This window comes from Spinacia oleracea, chromosome 2 (genome assembly GCF_020520425.1).
Source record: "Spinacia oleracea cultivar Varoflay chromosome 2, BTI_SOV_V1, whole genome shotgun sequence".
Classification (NCBI taxonomy): Eukaryota; Viridiplantae; Streptophyta; class Magnoliopsida; order Caryophyllales; family Amaranthaceae; genus Spinacia; species Spinacia oleracea.
Window position 1 is genome coordinate 84,508,097 of NC_079488.1, and position 18,676 is coordinate 84,526,772.

At 43.4% G+C, this 18,676-nt stretch overlaps 1 long non-coding RNA gene across 1 annotated transcript; it reads right to left on the reverse strand.

Annotated features, from left to right (window-relative positions):
• Positions 1-201: 201 nt before the first annotated feature.
• Positions 202-5,434, reverse strand: LOC110799246 (uncharacterized). Its single transcript, XR_002536348.2, has 8 exons — positions 5,103-5,434; positions 4,903-4,972; positions 3,639-3,739; positions 3,306-3,413; positions 2,885-3,106; positions 1,664-1,786; positions 1,462-1,561; positions 202-677 (listed from the first exon to the last, which is right to left on the reverse strand). It is a non-coding gene; the product is annotated as an uncharacterized lncRNA (long non-coding RNA).
• Positions 5,435-18,676: the final 13,242 nt, after the last annotated feature.

An 18,676-nucleotide genomic window follows, 5' to 3' on the forward strand; every position in this document is an offset into this window, starting at 1 on the left:
ACGCTGCAAAAAACCATTAATTGCAGCGCATGGTGTTTCACATACGCTGCAAATTGTCCATTTTTCACAGCCCTTGCAGTACACAGGCGCTGCAAAAAGAGGTTTCAAAGCTACATTTCTAACACTATTCGCAGCATTCACTCAACGATGCGCGCTGCAAATAGTAAATTTATTTTACAAAAAAAAAAATCACCCACCGTCTGATTATAGCAATAAACACCAAGCCACCATCACATTCTAAGCCAAACCAACAGTTGATATTCAATCAATCTAGATATTACATCAACATTTCTATCCTAATTAAAACAATCCGATGAACAATACTCAGTACCTGACTAAATCAATAAACACAAAATGACCACCTTATAATATTACAAACACCGATGCTGCTGATACAAAGGAGCTATGCTAAAACAATTGGTGCAAACATGAAAGAAACCCTATGTGTTCCATGATGTTGGAGAGAAAGCAGGACTACCAAAATGATGCAGGAAACCACAAAGATCAGCAACGCTTTATGAAATCTTTCATGCTTTTCAAATGGTAGCTTGAAGGCAGAAATCCTTGCTGTCTGCTCGGATCCCTCAATAGATATATTGCAGATAACTTCTCATCGGTATGAAGAACACCAAGGTTTGCATGCCGGCATAGCAATGAGTACAAGGCAAAAGTGCCGCCTGGACACAAGTGAAAAACTGACATATCATACATCGAGTTCGAGTAATGAGTCATAACCTTTGTATCACCTCACATGAACACACACATCATACATAAGCAGACTTCAGACTTCCTATTATTCAGCATTAGAAAAACAAGCAGCTTTCAGTTGCAAATATAGAAGACAATCAAATTGAGCAAAATCCTCCACTCCTCGTCATCCTAGAGTTCTACCAATAGCATAAAGTAGGAACCAACTCCCATGTGATTAGCTTAATTCCACGCATCCCCCCAACACACCCACCCTAAATGAATAGATAACAAATACTCGATTTTCTTGCCAAAGCTTAGCTAGCTTCAGAATTCTCTCACAAGTGAAGGATAAAGAGTCACGATCTTAGTCTCACTTCACATGAACAACACACACATCATACACAACCAGACTTCCTATTATTCAGTATTACAAAGCCAACAAGAAGCTTTTAGTTGCAAATATAGAAGACAATATAATGGAATACAATCCTTGAATCCTTGTGCATTCTGGACTTCTATCAATAGCTTAAAGCAAGAACGAGCTCCCCTGTGAGCAGCTTATACACAGTGATAGATAAACTTCGTGCATATCCCCTTTCCCCTCTTAAAAAGTTGAGAAAAAACTCTTATCATGTCAGTTATGAGTGTGGGATCACTCACTCAAAGCTTAGCTAGTTTCAAAATGCTCTTTCATTAATAAATTACCTAACGAACCAGACAAACAACGAAACACCAATTAAATGGAAACAAAATTTTCCAAAAACTACACACCTTTAGCCCTTTAGGAATCCCCATCTCATGCTCGAATTTCCCCTGCATTTAACGAGGCACACCAGCTTCATCTACAAGTTCATCCAACCTCTTCCGGGTACTTTTCAAGAATTTATTTCAATTTATTCAAAACAAACAATGAATTAGCGGAAAGACGATCTGAAAAGGGAATAAGGTTTAGGAGAGAGAAAGAGGAAAAAACCTGAGATTTAGAATCCTTGATAGCAGCGGCATTGGAAGCATCGGCATTCGGAAACTCGCCGTGGTAGAGAGCAGCGAGTTCTCCTTCTCCGTAATTTTCGTTCTCCTTCGTTTGAGATTTTTTCTGTAAATTCAAGAAAATCTAGTAGAGTAAAATTGATAACCAAAATCACCAAACAAAGTAGAAGGAAATCTAGGAATGAAATTTGATTCAGAATGAATATGTAATGGAGAAGAGTATGAGCGTTAGATCTAAGCTCAGAGAGGAAAGAGAAAGAGAGGCAGTGAGGGATACGAGAGATTGAGGGAATTAGATTTAGATCTCGAGGATTATTCGCAGCAAATCCTGGTAAACCGCGTTGTGATAATTAGTTTTAGTTTTAATAACAAACAGTCCCAGCGTTTAATGATAAAACAATGTTGCGATTTCCTCATTTATTCATTGACCCGCGTTGACCGTAAGTTATTGCACCGATCTCAATTAGTGAAGGCTGCGAATGAAGGGTTGCTAATGAGGTTTTTTCTACTAGTGAAGCTTTGAATAGGGTGACCAAGAGTCTAAGAGCAAACAACATTTAATAATAAAAAGAAATAGCAGGCTAAAACTTAAAGTTCAGAGACTACTACTGATATTTCTTTCCCTTTTCTACAATTTCAACTATTATAGGAAATGACATATTGTCTCTCCTACCATCTCTTTCCCTTTTCTACAATTTCTTGTGGCAATCAACACCAAACATGCTTTCACAATTTCACACGAATACATGTCACTATTCGTGCGAAAAAAATTGAAATGTATATTACTACTATTGTACTTCGTATATTACTAGTAATGTCAAAAAGAGTTGTATTATTTAATACTAGATGCACAAAACGAGTGTCTTAAATTTCAAAACTAACCTATACGACCATCATTTCAAACGAGTATATAAAATGTGAGGACATTTCAGATATTTCAAGTGTACACTCAATTTATCAGGAGCTCACTTATTTTGTTTTTATAGCAATCAATTTCATAAATAATACCCCATTTTCAATAGTTATGTTTTTTTAATTATTAATTAAGATCAATGTAATTTTCTATGATAATCATATGTTTAAATTTTCTTGGCCCTCGGAAGATATTTAGTCAAGATCCGCCAATGCATGCACCTGATCCTGTATTGGCTAAATGATAATAATACTAATAAGGTACATTCAGATTAGAGTGAAAGGAAAGTACCAGTTGTTTGAGATTGCATCCAAGAGTCAGTTCAGCATATGAACTATCAATTTGAGAGAGATAACAGTAAGGAGCCTCACGTCCCAAAAAAACTTTGGGATATGACTCTAGCATTGACTTTATGTCAGTTGAAATCTGAGGAACTTTCTCCAAATTGTCGAACTGCAATGAAATTTTACTGATATAAGCACGTCACCCAGCTCGAGACTTGTTAACGATGACCTGCAAATGTGACAACGACTTAAAAATAAACATAAAATATGTGTACAACTCCAACCATGATTATGTTTATAAGCTATTTATGTACAGGTATCAATGTATCCTTAAAGATAATGACATAATACTGAGGGAATATTATTTACTAATGCAAAATCGCAAAGTCAAAAACAAAAGTGAACAAATGGAGAAAAGAAGATTTCACCTGATTAGAAAACATAGAGTTTGGAACTGTTACTGGAAACGTTTCAGCATTCAATAACGAAGTTGTAGTTAAACCCATCTCCGTCACTTGACCTTCTATTGATCCAGCCTACAAAGAATAAGAAACAAAAAATTAAGGGCACAAAAATAAACCACAAAAAAACACTAATGAGAGAAAAAGAAAAACCATAAAGAAGCTGTAATGACTTAGTATCTTGAACACAAAGGACATTGCTATAATCAGTTTACACCATAAGGAAGGTAATATTCGGACAAGGAGTAATTATCTATTTAAATATGGAGTAGAACACTGGAATAGAGGCTAACATCATACCTTGATTGTATCTCCAAATGAAAAGGGCTTTGAGAATTGCATAGACAATCCACCAAGAACATTACCAAGGATGTCTTTTGACGCAAAAGCAGTAGAAACTCCTGGATAAAAAACAATATATACACGCATTTGAGTGTTAACAACAGTAATAAGTACAGTAATAACAACTAAAAGTTAGGCACGAAATGATAAAATAAGAAGAAAATGAATGTAAACATCATAGTTTTGCAAGTTGCAGAGCGATGCATAAACTCTTGCCAAAGGATCATATCCAGGTTTTGACACTTGGATCACAACAACCATGCTCACTATGTAGAGAACTAAGGCTAATAAGTGACAAGGTAGGTAGGTATAAATGATTAAAAAAAAGATCAAGTTTCAATGAAGAGCCACGGGGAAACTTGGGAACCTGGAGACGCGGGTTGATAGAAACACGATCAGAACATTCAACTTTTGTATTCCCAGCCCTCTAAGAAAATGAGAGGCTACAGAAATTCTAACTCAATTGTAGTCCTGCGACATTGTCCTAGGGGTTTAACGTCTATGCCAACACATTTAAGCCCAATTGTTAGGCGATCCACCACATTAAGATCAGAGGGTTCAACCTCTCATGCCATTTCCTAGGATACACTCAAGCAACCTCTTATAACAACCGAGCCAACTTAGGACCAGTCTATCATGAACAAGCATAAACATCCATTGACTTTATTCAGCCATAAAATCACATCTATAGAGAGGTCAATTAACTAAGAGATCCAAAAAAATTGACCAAAATCCAGTAGCTTAGCTACAATCAGAAACCAATAAATACAAAATCTATATCAACAACTAGTAAACCAAGACCCTAAGCCACAATCAAGTAATGCAACAAAGTCCTATTACAAACGACAATGAAGCATAAAAATCTGAAATTCCGAAGCCCAACAATATCATCCATACTCCCAACAACAAGAAAATACACAAGGAACCAGAAGAAAGTTCCTTTCACACATTTTCCCTCAGAATATTTTGTTTCTGAGAGGAGGAGGAATCGAAATAACTTGAGATGCAGGAGGAACGAATTAAGGTGTTGACTCCTATTATGTCCTAATCACAAACCTAAAATGACCTAAACCAATCTCTCAACCAACAGAAACCCAGAAATTTACATCAAATTAACAAATCAAATGAAGAACAACAAATCAACCCTAAAAATAATCACATCAGATAAATATTAATCAAACAAATTCGAAGAAAACTAAGAGTTTAAGGATCGAATTCTTACCGCAATCGACGAGGTGAAGGTAAAAGAATAAGTAGTACCCTTCAGTGTCACACTAGTTTCCAATTATTACCTGAACACCATTCAACAACCAGAATTCATCAAAAAGTTGAAGAAATTAGGGATTTAGAAAAACCCCAAACAAATGCAGACAAAACCCTAGAAAAAGACGGCGATGAAAAATTCGAAAAGAGAGATATTACCTTGCCTACTATGCAACAAACTGGAAGAATCGTGGTTCAACTCGTGTGGCTTTGCTTCTCCTACTCTGGAATTCTTGATGAGAGTGTAAATCGGCACCAAATTCGCTCAATTTCATATGATAACGCCAACATTCCTTCGAACAACAGTGAAAACGGCGGAATTCCAACCTTAGCAATGTTAGATCTGAAGAAGAGAGAGAGAGAGGGGCGAGAGAGAGAGGAGATGCTAGGGTTTGAGGTCGGGACTGTGAATGGGCGAGAGAGAGAGAGAGAGATGAAAAGATAATTCACAGCGAGCCCACTTCAAGACTAAGTTGCAAGTATGCAACTTATTCGCAACAACCACAGACCCCCCACGCTGCAGTTAAATTTCTGATTTTTTTTCATTAATTCGCAGCGTTTTGAGCCCATATAGGTTGCTAAAAGATCATTAAATATTTGACTCGCGTTGACCATAGGCTTTTCGTAGCAATCAGTAATCGCGTGAGTTGCAAATGGGTTGCTGCAAATGGCATTTTTTCTACTAGTGCTCGTCGGTCGTTTTTCGCATCTTGTAATCATGTTTGGGGTCATGCTCGTATGTGCGAGCGACCTTTTATAGTAGTGTGCTACTTTAGAGAAGCCGTGGAGTGCGACTTTAGTTTTCAGGCGACATCCGGTTTTAGCTTTGCCCGGATTAATCCTTTGACAGACAAACATTTTTTATTTGGAAAACCAACGACTTAACGACACACATTTTTGGTGTTTCGAAGAATGACCATGATATTTAATTTGTTTTTGAAAAGTGTACATAAGCATTTTCTGAGACAAGTCTAAGTTTCGACCAAGTTTTAATGTTTATTTTTTTGCTTATTTGGGAGCTAAAGGTGCTTTGGGCTTGATCCTACTTGCAATAGGGCCTCGTGTTTAGCAACACGGTTTTAAGTCCTTTCCTGTTCCGCGTTTTGTGAAATCTGGGCCTTAGGCTGCATTTCCAGCGCCCAAGGCCAGGCGTTAAACATTTCGGCGCCCAGCCATGGGCGTTGGAAGTCTTTTCCTGGTGATATTTGACTTTTGGATTTCCTAACACGTTTCCGAATGGGATCAGGATGTCACTGGGTGCGTTCAGCTATATATAGGGGCTAGATACGTCCTTATTTTCCACCACTCTCAATTTCTTTCTCCCTTTTTGCTGTGTTTTAATTACTCATTGCTTTTGCCATGTCGATCCCTACTTTCTCACTCCAACGGACTGTTAGGCGTTGGCTACGGGCCCTTACTCCCACAGAAAAGGATTTGTTAAAAGAATACCACTTAGAGGCACTTTTAGGCTTACAACAAATTAATATTGATTATAACTTTCTGCATGCTGACCTAAGCTTTTGGGACTCCGATCATCATGTTTTTGCCTTTCGGGGCAACGAAATATGTCCTTTGCCAGATGAATTTGCTGCGATCCTTGGTTATCCTACTAATGCTACTCCTGCTACCCCTGGCACTATTGAAGAGGGTAAAACAACCATAGGGGCTTTCCTAGGACTAGATGATAACATGTTTGCTGAAATTGTTGTAGGTAACGAGGTTAACTTGGCAAAACTTGTAAAACATCACTTTAGGCCTAGTAACAATATGACCAAACAGAAATTGAATATTCGAGCCCTTGTATTTTGCTTGTTGAATCACTATTTGCTATCGAATAACAATGGCGCGTTCGGTGACATAAGGTTGATCCCCTTGATTAGCCAGATGGAAAGTTGCTATTCTATTATGCCGTTGGTTGTTGCCGAGACTTTGCTGAGTGCGGATGAGCTGAAGAAGGATGCCAAATCTGAACATTTTAAGGGAAGCCCCCTATTACTGCAGGTAATCGACTTTTCCTTGCGCACGTATACACGTTTTTTTTTGCGTACACAATGAGTTTCAGCGCCCAGGGCTGGGCGCTAGAATTTTCGGCGCCTGGTCCTGGGCGTTGAAACTGCGCACCAGGAACCGTTTTCTTTTATTATTTTTTGATCGTGCCCGCTTTTTGCAGATTTGGCTCGTGGAACGGCTTAGACTTTTGGAAGCTCCTGCCGATCCTAAACATTATCGCCCTATAGCCTTGGGTAACCGAAAATACTTGCAACAAGGCCAGGACGAGGCCGAATGGACCTCCTTTTTTACTTATGGCATTTGTTCTATTAAGTGGGTGGTACCATGGTGGGGTTTGACTACTATGACAGGGGGTTCTGATGTATCGGTTTATGTTTCTTTGTTGGGTCTATCTCGTCCCATTTATATTTTCCCTTACCGAGTCATGCGTCAATATGGTTTAAGGCATACTATCCCTTTTTCTGATACGGTACCACCTAAGGTAGCGGCCTTTTCGCAAGCACGGGTTCTAGCAAGGGCTAAGTATTATGATGGTCTCCCGCGTTGGGCCGTAGCTACAAATGGCTTTGTGGGTCTTTTGGAAAACTACAAGTTGTGGATGAGCTCCGATGATAAAGATGTGAGGACCGAGGCTCGAAATGGGGAGCCGGCTGAGCTTTTGATACCTCGTATTCATGTTAGGTATGAGGGTCCTGATTCTGCCAAACCTCGTACCTATAGTATTAAGACTGTGAAAGCTCGTCCTGATCGAAAGCAAAAGGAAGTTCCTCCCCGTTCCAGTTTCAGGCCTAAAAAGATGCCTAACATGAAGGGGCCTGCTGTTGCTAGAAGAAATGCAAGCTCTCGCGGAGATCGTCGCCGGAACAATGTATGGGTTAGGAAGGCTCAGCCGCCTGTAGAAACAGTGGCTAGTCTAGTTGATGATAATAATCCTTCTCCCACCATTGTCTGTGCCCTTGAGGCTGAGCGGGCTATAACTGAGAATGTTTCTGAAGCCTTGGCATCTTTGGAAGTTAGTGTCCAGGAGCCGGTTCTTATGGAGATTGATATTGGGGCAGCGCAGAAGACTGTGGGGGTGGATCCTGCGAACATTGCCCTCTACAAGACTTTATTTGATGATCCGGAAGAACTAGAGTAGTGTAGTTCTTGCTAGGGTGTAGGTGCCCTTTATTTATTTCGGTTGTGTTTGTTTTTATTCTTAGCACTTTGTTTTCCTTCTTTTTTTTTTTTTTCAATAAAGGCGTATTTTTATTTTTCATTTTCATTTATTTTTGTCTCTCCTCTTTTTTATGTTTTTATATGTCTAAAACTTTTTGCACAAAGAATATGTTTTTTTTTATTGGACCGAATCCTTGGTAAGGATTGCCTACGTATCTTGTCAGAATCAGGTCCGCGTAGTTCTAGCTTTAGAATAAGTTCTAGTATGCCGGATTTCGGTAGATACGCCCTGAGGTGGAAGCATATTACTTAATCGGTCAAATGAGTGAAGTATTATCATTATTTTCATCTGCCGTTTTTTGCCATAAGTCGCGACAAAATGAAATTCGACTAATTTATATGGCTATATTTTTGGTAAGCTTATTTGGATACGTACTGTACCCCCCAAGTGTTCGTTATTTTTCCGTTGTGTGCGGATAATATGACGAGCACTTCTGAAAAGAAAATTTTTGGCAGATAGAGAGTTTCAACGCCCAGGCTGGGGCGTCAAAGATTTCGGCGCCCAGCCCTGGGCGCTGAAAATGAATTGGGCGGTCAATTTTTGACGCTTTGCTTCACATGTTCTTGCATTTATTTCTTTTTTTTTGTGCCTTGATTTTTTGCTCGTATTTAAAGTCAATTTTGAGGCTATTTTGGAGGCTTTTTTGGCTGTTAGCGTGAAATGCATTTTTGTCCGGATTAATTTTTTCTATTCGTGACTCGAAACAGTTTTGAAAATGGAGTTAGGGTGCGGAAGTTATGAAGATCCTTGTGTAGGCTTTTGAGGTGGGTTGAGGTGCGTGTCGTTTTTGAAGGATTGGTGGGGGTTATATTTTATTAATTCCCCTTTTAAGCAACATTTGCTTTCGTTTTTGATTTTGATTTCCTTTGACTTCTTTGGGTTGTATGGGTTGATTTTTATGGTTACACTGGTTGACTTTTATGTTTTGGGGATATGAATGGGATGGTGCGGTTTATTTTGTGGGTTTCGGGAATTGGCTCCCATGGCACTATTTCAAAACCGAGTGGGCTTTGTTTGTTGGGCCTAGAGTGGGCCGCCTCTTTATTTTTGTATTTTGCAAGTACATTTGGTGCTTTATTTAGTGTTAGAATAAAAAAAATTTAGGAGAAATATTACGCCTTTATTGATTCGGAAAGTAAGGAAAACACACTGAAATAAAACTGACCTATATTCTAAGGGGCCTTAGGACCATCTAAAGTCTCTATTTTTTTTTCTACCAATCTAAAGAACTACTAGGCGCTTTTTACTAATGGTGCTCTATGTGGCTCAAGCCTGGGGTTTAGTCTCATAAAACTTCGGTCCTTCACCGGTACTCATCTTGAATTCCATTCCTTTTGCATTGACCCACTGATATGTCTTCACCCATCCGTTCTCGACCTCTTCTAGTGTTGATGCAGGAGAGATTAACCGGGTTGGATCGAAACCTTCATCTTGTAAAGCTAGGGTAGTCATCACAGTCTCGTTCTCCATAGGCCTTGATTCGTTAAACAATGTCCATAGAGCCTGGTTGTCCAATATTTCAGCTGTTTTAGTCTTGGTGAGGTGGGGTGCCTCATCCAAGGTGTGGCAGTCATGGAAAATTTCAAATCCGGGTTTTAGCAAGCCATCCTGAACGAAGGGTTCAGGGAAATCACAGCATGGGTGTTCTTCTCCTTCCCGAACGAACATCCCGTTAAGGGTTCTTTGATACGGGGGAAGGAGGGTGGTTTGCTTGGCTTTGTTAAGGCGTAGCCTAGACAGGCGGTCAACAATATCTTCCTCCGTTGGTTCATAGCCTAAGCCAAAGGGAGTAGATTTGTTGGGTAAAGGATGGAATGTGCATTCCTTCTTCCTTATGCCCAATGGGGTTCCTGGGAAATAACCTTGAGCTAGCAGCATTCTAGGGATGACCCGGGATGCATGCGGGTCTAGGAATGCTGGATCATAGTCTTCAATGAACTGGATTGTTTCTTCCATTTGAAACCCATAAAGGTCATCTGCAGTTTCGGCCGTTCCAACCATAGTACAGCTGATGTCGAGAGGAGGGGCGCGGATTTCTAGTATTACCCCGTTATGGTTAAGTTTAACCATTTGGTGCAGGGTAGAAGCCACACCTCCTAAGTCATGGAGCCAAGGTCGCCCCAATAGGAGGTTGAAAGTGGGCTTGATGTCGATTATTTGAAACTCCGTGGTGCGTGCCACAGGCCTGGTTTGTATGGTAAGGTTGATTTTTCCCAACACACGCCTTCGAGAGTTATCATAGGCTCGTACCCCTTGTGTGGAGGTTTAGAAGTCATCGCTTCCTAGTCCCAGGCAATGGGCGGTTCGCAACGGGCAAACGTTAACCGCCGAACCGTTATCTACGAGCGCTAGGGGGATGTTTTGCCCTTTGCATCCAACTACTAGATAGAGGGCTTTGTTATGGGCACCCCCCTCCCTGGGTAAATCTTTGTCAGTGAAAACTATGGCCTTTTCTCCAGCATCTCTCGTGACGTGGTTAACCAATGAGTTACGTGTGATAGCTGTAGGCACTGAGATGAGGTCAAGTGAGCGAATAAGCTTTTCGCGATGTTCTTTTGAGGTACACATGAGATCCCAGATGGTAATTTCAGCCTTGGTTCTTTTCAATTGTTTCAAAAGAGGATTTTCAATGACTTCTGCCACGGTGGTGTTCCGTCCATTCTCAGGAGCTTGTCTGACTGGGATATCGTCCATAGGAGGTGGGCGAATGTCAGGCTGGTATATTCTTCCTGATCTGGTGAGGTTATCGACTTCGGGTTCTTGAGTGGTGGTGTCAATGAGAGCATACCCGGGCCAAGTTTCAGTAAAGAGGTCCTGGCCCGACACTTGAGATAGGTAGATATCTTCAGCATCATCATCCCACACACCGCACACTTCTCTCTCGATTTGATCCATAGGGACCACAGCGAGTGGTACACCTTGAGGTGTAATGTACACCGTAGGGTCGAAGTTCTCATTTTCTGGTTGGTTGAGAGAGATGTGACAAGAGCCGAGTGGGCTCTTGTTGTTGTTGGGTTTTCCAACTTTAGGGAGAGGTATCACTTCATCCTCTATCATGTCCTGGATGGTATTCTTTAGGTTCCAGCAGTTTTCAGTGTCATGCCCATTTCCTTGATGGAATTTGCAGTAAGTACCTTCGACCCAATATTTGCTTTTGACAGGAGGGTCACGGGTGGGGCCTATAGGTCTCAACTTTCCTTGATTGGTTAATCTTTCAAAGGCTTGTACCAAAGTCGACCCGAGTGGGGCAAACTTTCGGTCTCGGACCCATCTTCCAGGGCTTCTTCGGGCGGGAGTATCTTCTACATCATGGACTTCTTGGGCTTGGGATGTGTTACCCCGATTATAGGTGTTGTTTTTATATGTGGGTTTGCTTTGTATGGTTTTGGCGAGGTCGTCCTCGATCTTTATTCCCACATCATAAACTCATTTGAAAGTGTCAAGTCCCAGGTACCTAAGGTGTTGTCTGTAAGCCGGGTCCAGGTTGTCAATGAATTTTTGGACCAATTCTGTTTCGGGAGGCCTATTGATTAGCTGGGCCGCCTGGTCCCTCCATCTAGAAAAGTAGGTTGTGAAACCCTCATTTTTCATTTGGAAGAGAACTTCCAGCTCGCGCATGGTGACTTGGAAATCCATGTTCGACGAGTATTGCTTGATGAAGACATTGACAAAGTCTTCCCAAGTGGGGAAGAGCTTAGGGTCCTGGTGATAGTACCATTGGAGCGGCACAGGTTCCAAGGACAAAGGAAAGGCAGGTAAATACATGGACTTGTCCACGCCTTTCAAGTTCATGGCATTCACAAAGCTCAGTAGATGATCACGGGGGTTGTCCGTGGCCTTGAACTTTGGTAAGTCAGATGAACTGAACTTTTCTGGTAGTTTGCCAGGAAAAGGTTCAGGATCGAGGGAGAAGTATTTGCTCCCCATGGTTTGCTGTAGGACCATTTTTTCAATCCTCTTCTCGTTATCGAGGTCATTTTTGGCTTGCGCAGCCGCTAAAGCTTCATTTTCCATTTTCAATTGGCCCATAAGTTGGGTCATTTGGACCATCTGGTCTCGCAAATCTTCGATGGACATGTTTGAAGGTGCGAATCGAGGTTGGGGAAGTGGAGATCCTTGAAATAAGGGACGACGGACGGAGCTTGGAGTCACTAAACCTGATGTTGGCGATGTATCTTCGAGACGCACTAACCGTTGATTCCCTGATCGGCACCAAGTGGCAGGACCAGTCCTAGGCATAAGATAAGCTAAAGTTTAGGTTCCCAAAGTTTCAAGCATTACTTAGTCTAGACTTCGACTCTCTCTATTGGTTTTTCACTCTTTCTTTTGTTGGTACACTTTTTAGTTTTTTTTCTTTTGGTCATTCTTTGGATTTTCGAAACACTTGCCCGTGTGACATTCATAATTGTTAGCATGTTCGGTTTTTAGTGCCGAGCATTGTCGTCGTAGGAGGCCTAACAACGACGCAAAGAGTTATTAATTTTTTACGAGTCGCTTTTGAAATCGAGTGCTTTTCTTACGCCCTCGTAGCAATTCTTTTTACGAACATTTTTTTGTGCTACGTATTTTCCTTTTGCGCGGGCACCGAGGCTGCTGCGCCTGACCAGAAGGCCAAGCAGCAACTTCAGCGCCCAGCGTGAGGCGTGAGAAATTCTGGCGCCCAGTCAGGGGCGTTGAAAATGCGTCCCTGGCTGGTTCTCGTTTTCTGTTTGCGTCTACTTCTGTTTATGCGACTTCGATTTGCGTGCTTTCCTAATAACGTCCTTTACGCGTTGCAGCGTTTGTGGGATTCGTTACAGGCCATCCCGAGCATCGCTTATTTTTGTGGCGATCATTCGGGTTTGCGGAACACGTATTTCGGTATAACTCTTTGGCAAATTAGTCTATGAATGTTTGGGCAATTTTTAAGGTCGTTGGTTTTCTAGGATAGTTTGTCACACACAATCACATATTTTGCTACACATAACTAACGTTCATCATGAGGCGATAATAACATGTCATGTAGTTTATGATAGGCTTCTATGGGTAGTTATTTGCGCCTGGCTTGGTACCGCTTCTATCGTAGATCCAACACATGCCCCGGTCGAGGTAGTGTCTTCAACAGACGAATTTCGCTCAAGAGGCCAACCCGCAAGTGCAAGCCAAGGGGGCATGCAGGCGAGAGGGACCTAATGAGCGAGCGATTGGGTTCAGGATAGGTGTACTACCTGCACAAGTACCGAGTGGGCAACATGCGCGGCGTATGCACCCTCCTATTGGCGAAAAAAGGTATCCTTAGTCCCAACTCCCGAGGGAGCCGAGATTCGTTATGCGGTTCTGCCCGTTCACATTAGTATGCTGATTTTCAGGTCGTCCCAACTTGATGGGGAAATAAACGCGGGGTAGGATCGTTTCACCCTTCGGCTATATTGATTACCTAAAAGCACGAGTATTTCCTTCACTATCCCCAGCGGAGTTGCCACTGTGAGGGGGTCGAAAAAGCACGAGGCTAATGCGTGACCTCGTCCCTCGTGGGTGTGACGATTCTTTTTATTCAATCAAGTGTAATTGGATTTCCTGTGAGTTTACACCCAATTGACTAGTAATATAGGAGTCGCCATTCAGTTTTTAACGACAATGAGAAAAACTGACAAAACCCGGTTATCGTGACATAAAGGGAGTGCAATTTTGTTTGACCACGACGGCCGTAGGTTCCCTTGTGATCCGTGGTGTGGTGATCTCTCAACATACACCCGCAAGGTAGAGATTGAGGGTTCGGGGGACTGTAACTACCGAGAGGAGTACTCGCTCGTCGATAACTCCAGAGGCAGGATATGCTTACTAGCTCAGCATAAATAATTGAAGGGACATGCGTTAACTATTAAGCTAATCTGAGTTGATTTTAGCAATATGCAACATATAATACTAGATCGATCGCGATTATCTGATTTAAATAGCATTAAGGGACCTAGCATGATAATCCAATTTCCCAAAAATATTATATTTGTTAGGCGTGATAGAACAATCAGATTTAATTAGTTTAACAGTTCATAAAAAGGGCGAGGAAAGCAATTAAATCATCGAAAAGGGACACATTACGACGCACCCTTGAGAGGTGCGTCACGGTTCTCAGAAAACTAACCACTTTGACTTTGCTATTTCTCCTTTTTATTTAACGAATCTCAAATTATGGGACAGGATATGTTCTGTTCGATTTATGGATCGATTGCGACAGAACGCGTGAACAATTTCGCAGCGTGAGGCTTAGGCTAGGGGTTGGAGTCAATACTTAGAATATGAATTGTGTGTCCTTTTCACATCGAATTTGGGGCTGTATTTATAGGGAAGAGTTCGTGGAAAGATATAATTGCAGAGTTCTAATCCACAAAGAATTAGGAAAAAACACGTACCCAGGTAATTCCAGCGCCCAGGCCTGGGCGCCGTAGATTTCGGCGCCCAGAGCCAGGCGTTGAAAATAGGGTCTGGGCTGTTTTCTTAGTCAGATTCGGATTCCTGAAATCCGTAGTGTTTGAGACTTAATCGAGTCTTTTAGTGCGTATCAATTTCATGACGGAATGCGTCTGGGCCCGTTACGAACTCTAGGCTCGTTAGGATTTTAATTAATACGTAACTCTTATTTCCGAATCATATTAGGAATAGGATTCTCGCAGTTTTCTATCTCATTTAGGATTTATGTTGGAGTGCAACACCTAATTCTGACAGGTTTCTATCTTTTATGACTTGCCACTTTTAACAGCTGCCCATTATGGCAGTTACTATTTTAGCAGGTTTCCATAAATATCAGGTTTCTATAAATAGCAGGTTTCGGGTGAAATGAAAAGGGGAATGGAGATTCGTTATTTTATAGGAGATGCGTTGTCAAGTGGAGATTTATGCTTTCATCATCGAATCTTTCCCTTTCGGGAATGGGGACAAAAGTAGGTGTCTACAAGGAGTACAACGTTTCATTGGGTCAGTTGACCCCAAAGTCCATGCTCCATCTTGTGGGGTATCGCTGGATGTGCGATTACCTCGGCTACGAGCCGTCAGTCGAGGTTTTCAAAGAGATGCATGAGCTCGTGAGGAACGCGAATGCCGAGGCTGGTTGGTGGGCCATCAACAACAAGAATAAACGGAAAGGCGAGGATCTTTATATGACCGCTTTTCCGTACGTATCCTCGGTCCACGGGTGGAAAGAGCGATGGATGTTGGTTCGTGTTCCCGTCCATCCGAAGCATCCTCACTACTTCTCCCCGCCGAAGTGGTTCGTGAAGCCGGACCCTTCGATGTCGCGGGTTAGCCCTGTTGATCGAGAGAATCCTGACCACGCCATGCAACTGGAGTGGTTTAAAGCCAAGACGGCTCGGGAGCCGATGTATTGGCTTCCGAACCTGCATTATATCACACGGGAGGTCATCCTCGCTGCTGCTGGTCTCAGTAGGATATATGGCAGGGGTGAAGTTTTCTTTGCTGAGATCTAGCTTCAGTTGGGGTGTTGGCCTCCCCTTTCTTTATCCCTTTGAATCTCATCTTTTTATTTCTTCTTTTTGTGTAGATCAAGGCGAGAAGGCTGTTGACCCTGCGGTGCTTGGTTATCATCTCAACAGCGAAGGGGTTCTCGTTCGTTGCCCTCCCTACGATTTCAAGGCGCAGAATCCTCGGCTGCCGAAGCTCGAGGATCACGAGTTCTCGAGTTTTGCTCTCGCGCATCTGGAAGACGTTCGGGCCGACCCTTGGGATTCTCAGAACCCTGGAGAAGCTGTCCCGAGGCGGACAGTGCTTCCTGAATTGGTAACTACCTCTGATCCGGTAACGCTGATTATTTCGTTCATTTGGTTTAGACCTCGGCTATGTGGGTTCTTGTAGTCTTGATTTTGACCCTGTCTTCGGTGCCTATTTTTCTTAGGGACAAGAGGTAACAGCTGCTGCGCCTGTCATTTCCTCTGCTTCGTCTCCTCCATCTTTCGTCGCTCCCGAGGTGAGCGATCTTACATTCGCACTCTTCTTGCCTTTTTCGGCCTTTTGGTCGTTGCTCATCCGCCCCACCCCTTTTTTGGTAGGAGTCGAAGAAGCTAAAGAAGAGGAAGGCTTCGGAGAAAGAGGCTTCTCCTAAGAAGCACAGAAAGGAGAGGTCTCCTTCCAAGTTGAAGAAGAGATCCGCTTCTTCGTCGAAGGTAACCCCTAGTCCCGAAGTTCTCGAGTTTTTGAGCCGTCGCCCTTATCTGACTGAGGAGAGAATTCGGCAGGTTGTTGCTGCGGATCCCAGTTTAGCTGAAGCGGGCGAACGCTATCTTGCTCGGCAGAAGGGAAAGATGGGTCCGCCGCCGAGTCTCAAGAGTAAGCTTCCGCTTGTTGGCCAGAAGCTGAAAAGTGTGGCGATTTTGGTACAGGATGAGCATGTGAACCAACCCATTGGCGAGGAGTTTACTCCGCCTTCGCCTCCGAAGCCCGAGTTCACTCCAGTGGGGGGGAATGTTGCTGATGTTACTCCAATGGTGGAGGAGCTTGAAATGGACCCCCCCCTTTGGCTCTGCTGAGGCTGCCAAGTCCGAGGATGCTGCTGCGGCTGGGCAGGGGGATGATCAGCAAGATCCCCCGAAGGTGGTTGTCGACCTTACCTCATCGGGTGCTGAGGAAGGTAATCCTTCGGCGGCCAAGGGTGCTGACTCTGAGGTTCCCGAAGGTGGGGAGGTTGGCTCTCAACGCGGACTGAAGAGGAAGTTCCGCGAGACTTTGGGCTCCACATCTACTTCGGTGTTGGAGCGTCTGGCCTATCCTTCCTTCGACGTGCCGATCCGGAGGGTTCCTCGGAAGGTGAGGGACACCATGGCTCGGTTCGCTCGTGCTTCTGTTCTGGGTGAGGACACCGAGGCGCACCCCGAGTCCATGATTGGCCCCAGTGCTGCTAGGGGGAACATGCTTCGGGGCATCCCTGCTTGGCGTGTCCCTGGGCGGGAGGCGAACCACCCTACTCAAATGGCTCAGTTCCATTTGAACGAGGTAAGCATCGTTTCTTTCTTGTGATTTTCTTTCTCTTTTTTTTTGTATTCACTGTTCCTTCTTTCATCCTCGTAGGCGCATTTCTGGTCTTCCTTCGCTGCGGAATGTCAGTATTTTGACGAAGTGAGGCTGGCCAGATTTGAGGAGCGCTATGATCATGATGTTCCCCTTCTGGATGAGAAGGCGAACACTCTCCTTGCCGAGCTCGAAGAAGCAAAGGGCTTGGTTGCCGAGTTTACTCGGGAACAGACGGGCACTCTCGAGCTGCTCGGCAAGGGGATTCATGATCTTAAGTCGAAGATGGAGGCTGATGCTCGGGAGCACGAGGCCTTGAAGGCGGAGAAAGCCGAGGAGAAGGCTCGCTTCGATGTTGCGCTACAGAGCAAGGATGCTGTCATCCTGAACCTTCGCGAGAGCGCTCGAAAGTTTACAGCTGCTCTTGAACGGATCCCCGTGCTTGAGCACGAAGCTGATGAGCTTAAGGCCAAGGTTCGCCAGCTCGAAGCGGAGAAAGCCTTGCTGTACACCGCCGACCAGTGTCGAGACCAATATTGGTAGGGGATCCTCGGTTGTCGCCGAATGTTCGCCAAGCATATGCCTGACTTCAAGTGGACTAAGCATGTGCCTCTGTGGCTCGAGGCCGAGGATAACTTGGTGGAATGTCAGGCTGACAGAGACGACGCTGCCAAGGAGCGCGAAGAAGCTGCTAAAGCGCAGCAAGCTCGGAAGGTTGCCTCGGAAGGGGATACCACTGCTGGCACTTCTTCGCCGTCTGCTCTTCAGGGACGTGATGGTGATGTCCCCTAGGGACTCGAGCAGTCGTCTTCATCAGAGTCGGTTGGTTCCAATTGAGGACCTCTGAACTTGCGGTTGATTTCTTCCCTTTTGTCTCGGCACTGCGTTGTACTTCAATAATTTCTTCCTTTTTCGCTTTCTTTGTACTTCGGTAGGCCGATGTTTTGTCTGTTGATGGCTGCCGATTTAGCTTTTTTAAGTCATTTTTCTTTCAATTTTTGAGGATTCCTCGGTTTGATCCGAGCTTTAATTGGTGTAATTGTACTTGTCCCCCCAAATATTGAAATAAAAAATGACTTTGCTGGTTCGTATATTACCGAAGTATCTGTTTTTTTTTTTTTGCTTTTGAATCCACCGCTTTTCTAAGTTGTTTCCTCGTTTGCGAGCTTTCCCAATCCGTAGATTTTCCGAGACTCGTTTCGAGTCTTGCTTAGGCTCTGCGGGTGGATTCGGTAGCTCTGGACTCTTAATCTTTGATTTCCTTGGAATTTCGCTTCCGAACTCTTCAGATCCGTGGATCGGTTTTGAGAGTGCCTTTGAGCTTTTTAACGTATGTAGACGTGTTCGGAGTCTGCTTTTGAGCTCTTCAGATCCGTGGATCTGTTAAGTGCTTTTGAGCTCTTTAACGTATGTAGACGTATTCGGAGTCTGCTTTTGAGCTCTTCAGATCCGTGGATCTGTTGAGTCTGCTTTTGAGCTCTTTAACGTATGTAGATGTATTCGGAGTCTG